Below are 14064 nucleotides of genomic sequence, written 5' to 3'. Positions count from 1 at the left end.
ATTTTTTCTACTCTTACTCTAACTCTATTTCTCAAATACTATTGTTAACTATATTAACATCTTTACTAACACACAATTAGCAAATAAAGCAATTGAATTGAAATGAATTGAATAAAAAAAATCGAAATTCCGAATCCAAATATGCGGCAAGCCTTATCTCGATATCTCGAGAAATGCAGGATTCGTCTGTCGGAGGTTAGTTTGACGGCGGTGCGGAGAGCGCGCGGTCGTGTGACGTCACGTGTTGTTATACTTTACCCAAACTTGTGCTGTGCTTGTGCGATTAAAATGTGATGTTGGTAAGTGACAATATATTTTTTATCGTTGTAGCTGAATTGTTAAGTGTGCGTGAAAAGGGTTGTTGTTTTTATTGTTATTGGAATTTAGTAGTACTTTGTGTAGGTACAGCTTAAAAAAATGGTAAAAATGTATAAATTAATGTTAACAATAATTATTATTTAAAAGAGAAAATAATTTTTGAACTTAAATTTTAAAATTCTCTTTTTAACACATTCGTTGATGAAATATTAAATATAATATATTATTCTATATTTTTTATATGTTATTTAAAAATACATAGAATAAACAAAGATGTACTTGAATTTTTAAATTAATTAAAAGTAACATTATCAAAAGAAACATAAAGTGCTGCTACGCGTTCGTAGCACGCTACGAACGCGTAGCAGGCGTGCTACGACATACGATTAGGCGTATAATATTTAATATTTTTCATGATTTTATTTAACTTTTTAATAAGAATTTAATTGTTGTGTGATTTTCATGGTTTATAGATAACATTACTATGATAACATTAACTGGAAATTTTCTAAATCGTGAGTGTTTTCAACATTTAAATACTTGCGTTATATTTTGATACCATTGTTAAAAAGTTGAAATTTTAAATGTTATGAGTTACTAGAAAATTGATTTTAGTAAAAGTAGTAAAATTAAACAAATATCATACATGAATTTTAGTTGAATTATAAACAGATATTTATATGAATTCGCTCATACATTTGAAATTAGGACCATGAAAGGCCTTGGCTTATTGAAATTATAATAAGTATCCGGGCGGGTCGCCGTATTGTTAAACATGAGATCTTCACTATTATAGTTTATACTAGACTAGATGTCTCCCACAACTCCGTTGCGCCAAAAACCGTACATTTTTTCGGGATAAAATCTATCCTATGTCCTTTCCCGGGGCTCAAAGTATTTCCATGCCAAATTTCAGCAAAATCGGTTCAGCGGTTTAGGCGTCAAGCGGTAACAGATATACAGACAGACACACTTTCGCATTTATAATATTAGTATGGATGGCGACCGCAAATTCATGGCACCAAAATTTGTTTATCGCGCGGGAACCGTATGTTTTTCCGTTATCAAAAGTATTTTATGTCCTATCCCGGGACTCAAAGTATCTCCATACCAAATTTCGGCAAAGTCGGTTCAGCGGTTTGGGCGTAAAGAGTTAATAGACCGACAGACAGACAGGCAGACAGAGAGAAAGACAGACAGACAGATTTTAGCATTTATATTTTTTTTTATGAAAAAGGGGGCAAACGAGCAAACGGGTCACCTGATGGAAAGCAACTTCCGTCGCCCATGAACACTCGCAGCATCAGAAGAGCTGCAGGTGCGTTGCCGGCCTTTTAAGAGGGAATAGGGTAATAGGGGAGGGTAGGGATGGGAAGGGAAGGGAATAGGGGAGAGTAGGGAAGGGAATATTGTAGGGGATTGGGCCTCCGGTAAACTCACACACTCGGCGAAACACAGCGCAAGCGCTGGTTCACGTCGGTTTTCTGTGAGAACGTGGTATTTCTCCGGTCGAGCCGGCCCATTCGTGCCGAAGCATGGCTCTCCCACGTATAAATATTATTAGTATGGATTATACGGGTTTCAATTATAAAGCTGCGTTTCCACCAGAGCTGAGCGGAGCTGTGTTGCGAGGAATGTGTTTTTGTTGAGAACCAATAGCATCGCCGCGCTGAGCGATGTGATGGCAAAGACATGTCAATGACGCGATTCTGTTGGTTCTCAAAAGCACATTCCTCGCAACACAGCTTTGCTCAGCTTGGGTGCAGCCTTAAGCTTTTTCGCATTCTTTAAGTTTCACTTTTTCTTGTCATAGTTTCATAATATCAGTTTTTTGATTATTTTATGTTGTCTCACCTACGATACTTTGTTTTTGCTTGATTTCTGAGAGAAAAAGATGTTAAAATGCATTTCCAAGGAATAAGAACGAAAACACTTCTTTTAAATACTTTAATATATACGTTTCATAAAAATTAAGGGCCGGTAATTTTGGTAGCGAGTAAGTTTTGTTAATTACATAAATAATTATCTTATATATACAAAATTCTCGTGTCACAATGTTAGGCCGCATACTCCTCCGAAACGGCTTTACTGATTTTAACCAAATTTTATATGCATATTCAGTGGGTCTGAGAATCGGCTACTGGGTGCTTATTATATTGATAAGTGCATTAATTGTTGAATAAATAATAGTAAATTATTACAACTCGGGACTGACGGCGACCATTGTTTGTGCAACGGGATAGCGATGGACGTTGCAATGGTGACATACTTATTTAGTCACTTCAATAAAATAATACGGGTGAAATACTATTTATGGCAAAGAAACGTTTGCCGGGGCAGCTAGTAATTTATTAAGATTGCATTCAGTAAGTATGGAATATATAATATCATAATATGAGGAAGAAGCGTCAAATATTTTAATACATTTTCAATACTTTAATAATATTATTTCATGGAATCTTTTTTATTTTGATATTGGGTCCTTCCTCTTTTCAGTTCTATCCTTTCTAGTATAATTTACAGGTATATAAAATAGTGTGGTCTTTGTTACTCAAAAGAGTAAAAGATGAAATGCGACCGACTATAATTAACATAAATTATACATAACGCACTTTAAAGCAATAATAATTTAAGTAAATTGAATTGTTAACCTACTTAAGCTGAAAAACTTCATAATAAATCACTACGCAGTACGCACTTACCGGGCTCTGAAACAAATATTTTATTAAACAATCCATCAAGTCCATATCGTCAGCGTACTATGTTCCTGCTATAATATTAAAAATATTATAAACACATTTCATACATAGACTTAGGATTTAATAAGAGCTATATAATTATAGAGCAGCAATAGAAAGTAGTTAATAATAAAAGTAGTGAACAGTTTTGGTGCGATATAGTAAATAATACTTCCATACTAATATTATTAATGCGAAAGTCGGTTCTTTCACGCCCAAACCGCTGAACATATTTTACTTAAATTTGGTATGGAGGTACTTTGAGACCTGGGAAAGGACATAGAATACTTCTTATCCCGGAAAAATGTACGGTTCCCGCACGATGAACAAATTTTCGCGCAACGGAATTGCGGGCGTCATCTAGTATTATTATAATCCAAAAATTAGTTTAAACTGTAAGGTTAAAAAAGTGGTATAAGTAGTCATTACTCATTATTATTAAAAGTTTTTATGTCAATATGGCAAACTAATATCAATATCAATAAAATAAAAACTTCTATTTAAACTGTTTAAATAGAAGTCTTTGTAGCTAGCCACTAATAATATTGAATACTAATTGCATATTTATTTCAAAAGGCCTCCATCTCTAGGCGACAAGATTTTGTCTAATTGAATTTTTCTCAAGATATTAATCTTAAGAGAAAATCGTTTTTCCCAGAACACTTAAGTTTTTTATCTTTGAAAATTATAACCCTGTTTTATGTCGTAATTAAAATACATAATTTATTAAATACTTTCGTAAGTTTTTGGTCTTCTTAGGTTTTAATGGCCAATTTTTGTGTGGGTACATGATTTAAAAAGCAGCAAACTATGACAGCTAAATAAAAAATAATTAAATATGTTTCGTAATGAATAAAAAATCACTTGGTGCCAGCAGAAGTGATCTTTTATTAGAATACTAGATGACGCCCGCAGGTTCCTTGTGCTAAAATCACGCGTGAACCGTACATTTTTCCGGGATAACAAGACGTATCCTCTGTCCTTTTCCGGGACTCAAGGTATCTCCATACGAAATTTCAGCCAAATAGGTACAGCGGTTTGAGCGTGAACAGTTGGCAGACAGACAAACTTTCACATTTCTAATATTAGTATGGATTATGTCCCTTCCTATCCTGATCCTGATCGAAATTTCGATCAGGTCACTTGTCCTGATGTGAGTTAATCATTTTTTACCCTTTCCAAAAGCAAACAGAACGCTGATAAAGAATATTTTACTTTTAAAAATGTGGATGGCAAAGAGTACGCTGATCGAAAAAACTAGCACCAAAATAATCATTATTATTACTAATTTAAAAATAAAACCTCTTTTAATACGAGTATTAGATATAGAATCTCCTAGAATAAACTCTTTTTTTTTATGAAATAAGGGGGCAGACGAGCAAACGGGTCACCTGATGGAAAGCAACTTCCGTCGCCCATGGACACTCGCAGCATCAGAAGAGCTACAAGTGCGTTGCCGGCCTTTTAAGAGGGAGGGTAATAGGGGAGGGTAGGGAAGGGAAGAGAAGGGAATAGGGTAGGGTAGGGAAGGGAATAGGGTAGAGGATTGGGCCTCCGGTAAACTCACTCATTCGGCGAAATACAGCGCAAGCGCTGTGTCACGTCGGTTTTCTGTGAGAACGTGGTATTTCTCCGGTCGAGCCGGCCCATTCGTGCCGAAGCATGGCTCTCTCATGTATACTCTTAAATAATTTTATCAGACTGAAGAAAGGTACAAAGTTTACAAAGCTAATGAAGTGAGAAAATTAGTTGAGACTGGAAAATGTACGCTGTTTATTAAAAATTGAATAAAATTAATTAATGTTATGATACAACTCCTTATAAGAATTTTAAGCAATTGCATAGCTTTTATCGCGACGCAGCGACCGAATCAAGAAACGTAACGAAAAAACCTAACACTCTGGTCGGTACGGCGCGCGTTTCAGTTCGACACCTCAGCACGGTGTTTGTATGCAAGCGTCTAGAAGACAGACGTATGCGAATTATAATTGCATAAATTGATAAAAATGGTATGCAATAGCTTTACCGCGGCAGTCCCCGAGTGCCACACGTAATTTATATTATAATATATTTTTTAAATTTATTATAATATCCGTCTTGTTGGCAACAATGGACTATCAGAGAAGTTGTTCCACAAGCAGGTGGCGGAGCTACGCATTTTCGTAGCTCTAAAAAGTCTTCAATGTTCCTGGGTTATGGATGTGTATTAAATTGTGTGTCTGGTATACTAAAAATCTTAAATATATGTATAGTATAAAAGTATTAAATATAATATATCCGTTGTCTGGTATCCGTAACACAAGTCCTTCAGGTACTTACCACGGGCATCGTCGTCACAGTGTGGGCCTAACAGCCATGCATTGAATCCTTTAGGGGCATCCGCTGGCAGGGTCGCGGTTGTGTATTCCGCGTATCCCGTGGCTCTGCCTTAAGAGGATACACCAGGGGCGAGAGAAATTGAAAATAGGTATTTGAAAATGTATTGTTGCCTCACCAATCTCAAGTCTCCCACCGCAGAGCGCGATAGAGACAATACGACAAAAGTTCTAATAAAAGAACAGAAGATCTTCGATTCGTTGTCCGCTGATTCCTTCTCCAAAACTTAACCAATTTAAGTACTTCTTTCGTTAAGAATTAAAACAAGGCTTGAGCTGTGTTCCTATGTTTTATTTTTTTTGTATATTCTAGCCAGTTTTGTTTTCTGGGTGTTTGAACACAGAGGAAAATCTGGCCATTTTTTTTGGGTTTTTGGACGTTCTTATCTTTTTTAATAATAAAATTATGAAAAAAAAGAAAACATAGGGACATGCTAATAGTGGCCATAGATATTCAGGAAAAAAATCATAACTCTACCGGCATTATCCAGTGAGGAAACAGGGGACAACGTTTGTATGGAAAAAAGGGCGGTGTGGACTCCTCTTAAGGACGCTATCACAAAAATTATGACAAAAATTAGCAGGTCAGTACGAATATCGACGTTAAGGACATTAAAATAACATTCAATATCAGCGCGCCTAGTACAGTGGCGGTTACGGCGCTCGCCGCGTTCTTGACAGGGCGAAAATGTATTAAGAAATTTGAGAGCGTTTCTTATTTTTCTTATAGATGGAAATGTTATTTATTTTTATATAAAATATTTAGCTATTCGTATAGGGGACTAAATAAGCAACAATTTTTTGTATATTTATTTTCCTTAGATAATACACTATTTAGCTATAATGGTAGGTACCTAATCAAACCCCATTTTTTTAATCTTTTGCGATTATTGCGAATTGCGATGGTTTAAACGTATTTATGTGAAAATTTTGGATGCGGCTATAATTTTTTTATGGTATAGACGTAGAGATGAATATATACTATCTTTCATTTGAAACCAAAATATCCTTGCAGTGTGACTCCTAATTCCTTAAAATGGTACCTGAAAATCGCTGATATTTGTGAAAAAATGTGATAGCGTCCTTAAGCGGAAGAGCAGGAATACCGTTGGGGTTTTAGTGGGTATGCCTTCCGCCCCCCAGCGAGTCCCACATACCTCGGTAGCTTACTACCACGGGGTCTACTACGGGGCCAAATCACTGACGTGGTGTGAAGCGTCCATAGATATTATTATTATTGATATGGCCCGACCAAATTACGAAATGCCTATGAATCAATTTCTTTGTTGGTACATACCATAAAGTTAATATACCTAGTGGAATATCAAATATCGAGTGTCGAGCTGTCAAATGAAATCGAAATTGGTTTCATCTGTGTGTAAAAATATGTGTACGTATACACTTACTAACATGATTTCTATGAGATTAAATTATCAACGTGCAGCACATGCCGACTGAACGAAAAAAAAGGGCTGCTGTCATGTATAGCACGTCTCTTTTTACCACGCAGTGTTACTAATAGTGACATCTCTCTTGCTCAGGCCTTTGTTTCTCTATTTCGCTAGGTATATTAACTTTATGGTACATACAGAAGATATTTTGTAAGGTTCACTCGGCGTAACTGGGCGGTAGCGGTCATTGACTTCCTGTCAAAAACTTGTCATTTTCTATATAAGCCGCGATTGACAATAAGATGTCAGATGTTGTCAATCGCGGCTTTGTATAGAAAATGACAAGTTTTTGACAGGGAGTCAATGCAGACCGCTACCGCCAAGTTAAGCCGAGTGAACTATTATAGTGCATATTAAGAGGATACACCAGCTGTCTCCCTTACCTCAAGCCTATACCGCAGAACGCGATAGAGACAACTGCAGAAAATCCAGAAAATCAACGATTCGTTGTCCCCTGATTCCTTCTCCAAAACTTAACCGATTTAAGTACTTTTTTCATTAAAGATTAAAAAAAGGCTTGAGCTGTGTTCCTATGTTTTGCTTTTTTTTTGTATAATCTAGCCAAATCTGTTTTCTGGACGTTTGAACACAGCGGAAAATCTGGCCATTTTTTTGGGTTTTTGAACGTTCATATCTTATTTAATAATTAAATTATGAAAAAAAAGAAAACATAGGGACATTGTATTAGTGGCCGTAGATATTCAGGAAAAAAATTATAACTCTACTAGCATTATCCAGGGAGGAAACAGGGGACAACGTTTGTATGGAAAAAAAGGCGGTGTGGACTCCTCTTAATATTTTTGGTAATACATTATATTAATACATTATTATATTTGAGTCGTCAATGACCTTTTTGCCATATCCCTTAGACCAGGGATCACTAAATGGCGGACCGCGGTCCGCATCCGGATTGCCAACCCATGGTGCGCGGACCAAGCATTTTCGAAGATGAACTTCGTTGAAATAAATTTTGGTCTCGACTCTCGACTTACTGATCAACATCTCCAGGATTTCATATCAACAGCTTGCACCAATTTTACTCCAAACACCAGAGAGATAACAATTAGCTACAAAAAATTCACTTTTCTCGTTGATATGTAGGTAAATGATGATGAAAAAAAAAACCTTTGTAATTTCCGCAATTACTTACGAGTACCTACCTTTGTTTCATTATTATTTTATAAAATGTGCGGACCGCGAAGGTCATTTCAATTCTTAAAATGGACCCCGAGCGAAACTAATTGGTGACCCCTGCCTTAGACCTTTTTATTTGTTTTGCTATTATTTTCACCTATAACATTATTTTATTATAAATCTATTTTATTTTTATAATCTTCTCACTGTACATAATATTATGCTGCCTATATTTTCTGCACATCTCTCTATGATGCCTCGTTGTTTTAATGACCAGTGATGATGGTAGAATTCTAGATGATGGTAGAATTTATAGAAAGAATAGCAACACTAAAGTATCGCAATTGTAAGTTCGAGCTTAAATACCACATTAAACCGTCCATTATTGTTATCGTGAGCACCTGATGGTCGTTACTCAAGATTTTAGATAATTTAATTAATCGCATCCTAGAAATGCTTCTTCCATTACTTAGCTATTAAAGTGCTTCTACTACTTCTTCTTACTAGGCTTTGAGTTAGGACTTAGACTGGCTTATAAAATTAATATACCTAGCGGAATAGAGCAACAATCCCGAGCTGTCAAACGAAACCGAAATTGGTTTCATCTGTGTGTAAAAATATGTGTACGTATACACTTACACAAGCATGATTGACCATGATTTCTATGATAATAAATTGTCAACGTGCGGCACGTGCCGACTGGACGTCAAAAAAAGAGTGCTGCTGTCATGTATCACACGTCTCTTTTTATGACGCAGTGTTACTGATAGTGACATCTCTCTTGCTCAGACTTACAGAAGTATTGTCTGCTTGACTGTCTTTTTCTAGCATATTGAAAAACTTACTTGCTAGACTAAGACAGCGGATCTTGAATATGATACATGGCGTAAAATAATATCTATATATACGTGAGAGAAAAACTTTGTAACCCTTTTTACGAAAAATGGGGAAACGTAGGTGCATGAAATTTCGCACAGTTATAGTTTATATCGTGAAGGAGTGCATCGAGCTAATATTATTTTAAAATTATGCTTTTATCATATATATTTTTAACAAATAAAACGTTACACACACTACGACACTACTACTAGGAAAAATGACAGATTTCTGAGTGACAAGCCTATACATACGAATTTATACTCTTTTATTTATGGTTGAAGTCTGTTGACAACAAGTTGAAAATGAATTATTGTTTTTTTTTATTTAATTTTAGATACTATTAGACAATGCTTAAACGGCCAGTCTGAGATCATCATAGTCCCAGAGCCAAGAATTGAAAAAAACTATGATGAAGTCAACATTTTTTACAAAATATAGGTAGTAGTCCTAATGTCGTTGCAAGTAAGGTCAAATTTCGACCATTGGGTGACCTCTAGTAATAATATAATGTTCTACCTAATCGAATTTCGCTTATTAACTTAGTTGGAATGCAGTTTTATTTTAAATCGCAAAATTAATCCAAGAGGTTTTATATTAACTACTTAGTACTAAATACTAATTATAGTAATAATTGATGTACAATTTTTTCGGTCCTTCACCTAAAAAAATTGGTGTCAAAATTTTTGCGATAAAGAGTTCTTAGAAAAATGCCTTCCGCATACTTTATCGACAAATTCTACAAAATAAAGGCCATGATTGAGTAAAAACGATTTACGAGTAATTTGAATTTATCTGTAGGTATAATAAACGACTACGCAACTTGAAGTCATTAAGTTTACAACATAAATTGTATGAGGCTCGTCTTAAACTTGTTCAGATTACAGTCATGTACGTGTTGGCTAAGTCAAGGATATTACGTAGAATATAATAATTATACTAGCTTGACCATAAATTATATGGAATTAAGTACATAACGTTAATAAATAAGTACCAAAACTTGGATATTTCTATAATGAATAAAATAATTGTATTTTAAAAAGATAAAACCGACTTCAAAATGTACGTAATTGAGAATTAAAATTGCCTTATCTCAAAAACTACTGCACCGATTTTGATGGTAGTGTTCCCTAAGTTGATCAATACCGAATACAAAAAAAAAAGAATTAATTAAATTCGACTTGTAGTTCCGGAGATATACGAACACAAACATAAAAACATACATACATACATATATAATAATATACATACATAAGTCCACTTTTGTAATTTAGCACATTTGTTCAGAAACTGAAATAGACCAACATACAAAAACTGGGCAGTTCTGAAAATATTACATACATACACGTCGAATTGATAACCTCCTTTTTTTGAAGTCGGTTAGAATATTCCTCTCAATTAGTTTTACGTAGTTGGAATATGATTTATGAGCATTAGGAAATTTTATCACTAAGTTACTACAAAAAAAGGTTCCTATCCCCTCTCTTCAATCTAAGTAGTAGTAAGTCCCTTCATTGAAGAGAAGGTAGCTTTCTTCCATTGAGGAGAAGATATTTTCTAACGTATTATATACATTTTTTTTATTAAGTTATTCAAACGAGCAAGCTACAAGCAAGGGTTATTTGATGGAATTTTAAATAGATTATTTTTTTAAAAGTAAAAAGTGCGAGCGAGTTTCTAACGCCGGTTCTTTTCGCCGGGATAGTTCCCGAACCGGTGGTAGGCACCAGTAGTATCAACGTTCTGAAAGTTCATTTGTTACAAATCTATTCAGAAATAAAACAATGTTTTTTTTTTTATTGAATGTAATTACCGCCGCTCGTATATGGCTCGTATGAAAATGTAGGTTATAGTTTTCAAGTCAGATGTCGTCAACTATTTACATGAAGTTCAAAATAAGTTTGGATGATAATGTTAGCACCTCGCTTTACACAGCTAAAATGTAAAATCCGGAATAAACAAACCATGTAAAATAGAATATGTGCTTCTAGCATTAAAATTCTTCAAACCTTTAATGCAATATTCATTTTTAAATACACGAATTCAGATATTTCGATGTTAATATCGAACATTTTCAGTGCAAAGGAAGCAAGTCTGTTTAATTATTCTTTATTCCACCTAAATTTTCTATTATTCAATCGTTATAACACCGAATTTAACTTATTGGCATGCTGCATTGCATAGTCTGATGACGTTATTAATGTGATATTGTCACTTTATAAAAATTCAACAATATATTAAATGATTCAAATCCTTGTGTTCAAATCGATGTTTTGACAATATTATCTTCTATCTGCTTACTTATTAAAAATCTTACTCATTAAAAGATCCATTTTGTTTAAATAATTATTAAAATTAAAAAGTTATGATATGTTTTGTAGATAATATGCACTTGTAGCGCATTTTCTAACATAGTATCAAACAAGGATAGGATTAATAAATAATATAAGATGACGTGTATACAGCGTGGCTCTTATAAGTAGGACGTTCAATGTTATTTTACAATTCACAGATGAATGGTTAATAATAATAATAATAAATTCTTTATATGCACACACAACAGAAAAAACATAAAAGCACATAAAAGAGACAAAAAAAAAACAAAAGAAATATCAACAACAAAAAAAGTATAAAAATTACAAAATTCAGCAAAAAGGTGGTCTTATTGCTTTAAGCAGTTTCTTCCAGACAACCTTAAAGTTAATAGTATTTTTCTTCTTAATTTAAATCATTAATTTTTTGGATCATGAGTCAAACTATTAATTTTTTGGTGTGTAAAAGCAGTAATATGAGTCTTAATAAAATCTCTGTTATTTAAAAATCACGTAAAATAATTACAGCTTAACTGCTAATAGGTCTCGCTTAGAATAAAAAATAACCGAGTCGGGCGGACGACCCGAGAAGCTCGAATGAATTTTAATTTTCCGCTTTGATTAAGGTGATAATTAAAAATAGTTTCCATTCATACACTTTTTATAAATATTCAAGAATACGTTGTATAATCAAAGGAAAAAATTAAAATTCAATCCCGCAGTAGTTATTTGTATTCACACCAAAAGAGTTTTTCAAGAAAAGTTACTTTTGAAATTGTGAAAGAAAATTTCATTTGAAGTAAGCGATTTTCTATAATTTCATTTTGCCGGGGCTTCAGGCTTTGTGTGGACTCGAAACTATTTTTAAACTGCGAACTTTATTTATGGCGTTATAATTGGCTATCTCAAATTTTAATGCGAGAAAACCATGCTTTAGCATGAATAGGTTCGCATTTCTTCTTCTTAGTCGTATCACTCGTATCCTCATGGCTGACCAATATTTGCTTTCCGGGATTGGGCTCGCCACATGTCTCTGTTTTTGGCCTGATTCAATGCCTCCTGGGATATCCTAATTACTTAGGATTAGGATTAGGATTTAGTTTAAATGCGAACCTTACGGTTCGCATTTAAACTAGCTCAACATTTCGGTCTTATAGAGAACCGGTGTAAGACTACTATTATTTCGCGTTTATTTGGCAGTACGATCGGAGGGCTTGGTAAAAAATCTCAACATTACTCAACAAACCTTTTCTTCCTCACAAGGCTTCCTTAATTATTATTTGTGATGTTTCTAAATTCAAAAATAAATTGAAACAAAATCATAACTAATAATCGGCCAAGTGCGAGTCGCACTCGCACGAAGGGTTCCGTACCGGTATAAAGCGAAAGTAGACAAAAATTGTGTTTTTTGTATGGGAAATAAATATTTATTTTCTTTTAATTGTATTATTAATTATTAAAGTAAAAATATAATTAAGGATTTTGTGAAAATTTCAAGTGCCTAGCTGTTACTATTATTGATTACGAGCAAAAAAGGCCAAACAATTCACGTTTCTTGTATGGGAGCCCCCCTTAAAATTTTTTTTTTATTTTTAGTAGGTATTTGTTGGCGGCAATCGATATACACAATCTGTGAAAATTTCAGTAGTCTAGCTATAGCGGTTCTTGAGTTACAGCCTGGAGACAGACGGACAGACAGCGCACGGACAGACGGACATACAACGAAGTCTTAGTAATAGGGTAGGGTTTTTACCCTTTGGGTACGGAACCCTAAAAATTAAAACTGAAAACTGGATATAATAAAATACAATTTAAATAACCTTGTATTTTAATTTCTATAATAAATGTTATTACGTCTATACTTTTGTTATAAGTATCTAACGAACTGCGAAATCTTTTTGTTTGCGCTTCCACGCGACGGCCTCCTCACGGCTCTATACAAATATTTCATTTGTCGCACGCGAACTCCAGCCAAATCTCATTTTGGGGTTTTTTCGATGTTCTGCGACGTCAGAATTATTTTCAAAGGAAATTTGGCAAGCTGAGAAAATTTTATTATGACGGAGAAGACAATTATTTTTGTATAATGTAAAAGAAAATAGAGTGTTTGGGGGAGATTGATTTTGAAGATAATCTATGTTATTATTATTACTGTGCGCTTTTATAAAACAGTCTTTAAATTTTAAGACAGTAAGTCAAGGCCAAAAAGCCAAGGTACAGACTAAAATTAAAGTTGGGTAAAAATATCAACTCTTACTAAAAAAATAATAACGTGCGTAGCTTAATATAAAACTAGCTGTTTGACCAAGCTTTGCTCGGTGATCGATAAAACACGAATTAAATGACATTTTCTAATAATGATTCCTAGCTAGATCGATTTATCGCCCCCGAAACCCCCTATATACAAAATTTCATGAAAATCGTTGGAGCCGATTCCGAGATTCCAATTTTATATAAATATATATACAAGAATTTCTCGTTTAAAGATATAAGATCTAAGTCATTTACATTGCCAATTTTTCGGTGGGATGCTTGAGTCTACTTGTCATTCTTATTTGCGAGATTGCCGATCATTTATATATATATATATATATATATATATATATATATATATATATATATATATATATATATATATATATATATATATATATATATATATATATATATATACTAGCTTACCCACGACTTCGCCCGCGTCAATAAAATGTAAAATACATAGGTAAAAAATAAAAAAAGTAAAAATATGTCCTCTTCCTTTTTGGAAGTCAGTTAAAAAGTAGCCTAAGTTACTCCTTATTACATCAGGTATCTGGCAATAAATATATCTATATATATAATATCTATATATATAATTGGA

The 14064-nt window shown here is 33.9% G+C and overlaps 1 protein-coding gene across 1 annotated transcript in view; it reads left to right on the top strand.

Moving 5' to 3' along the window:
- Positions 1 to 218: 218 nt before the first annotated feature.
- LOC121727998 overlaps positions 219 to 14064 on the top strand; it is a 146980-nt gene continuing 133134 nt past the window's right edge. The window contains exon 1 of the mRNA XM_042116085.1: positions 219 to 299. The gene's annotated coding sequence lies outside the window, so the exon portion shown is untranslated. The remainder of the gene's footprint in view (positions 300 to 14064) is intronic.

Source organism: Aricia agestis, chromosome 6, assembly GCF_905147365.1.
Source record: "Aricia agestis chromosome 6, ilAriAges1.1, whole genome shotgun sequence".
In the NCBI taxonomy this organism is placed as follows: domain Eukaryota; kingdom Metazoa; phylum Arthropoda; class Insecta; order Lepidoptera; family Lycaenidae; genus Aricia; species Aricia agestis.
This window is presented reverse-complemented; position numbering and strand designations above follow the sequence as displayed.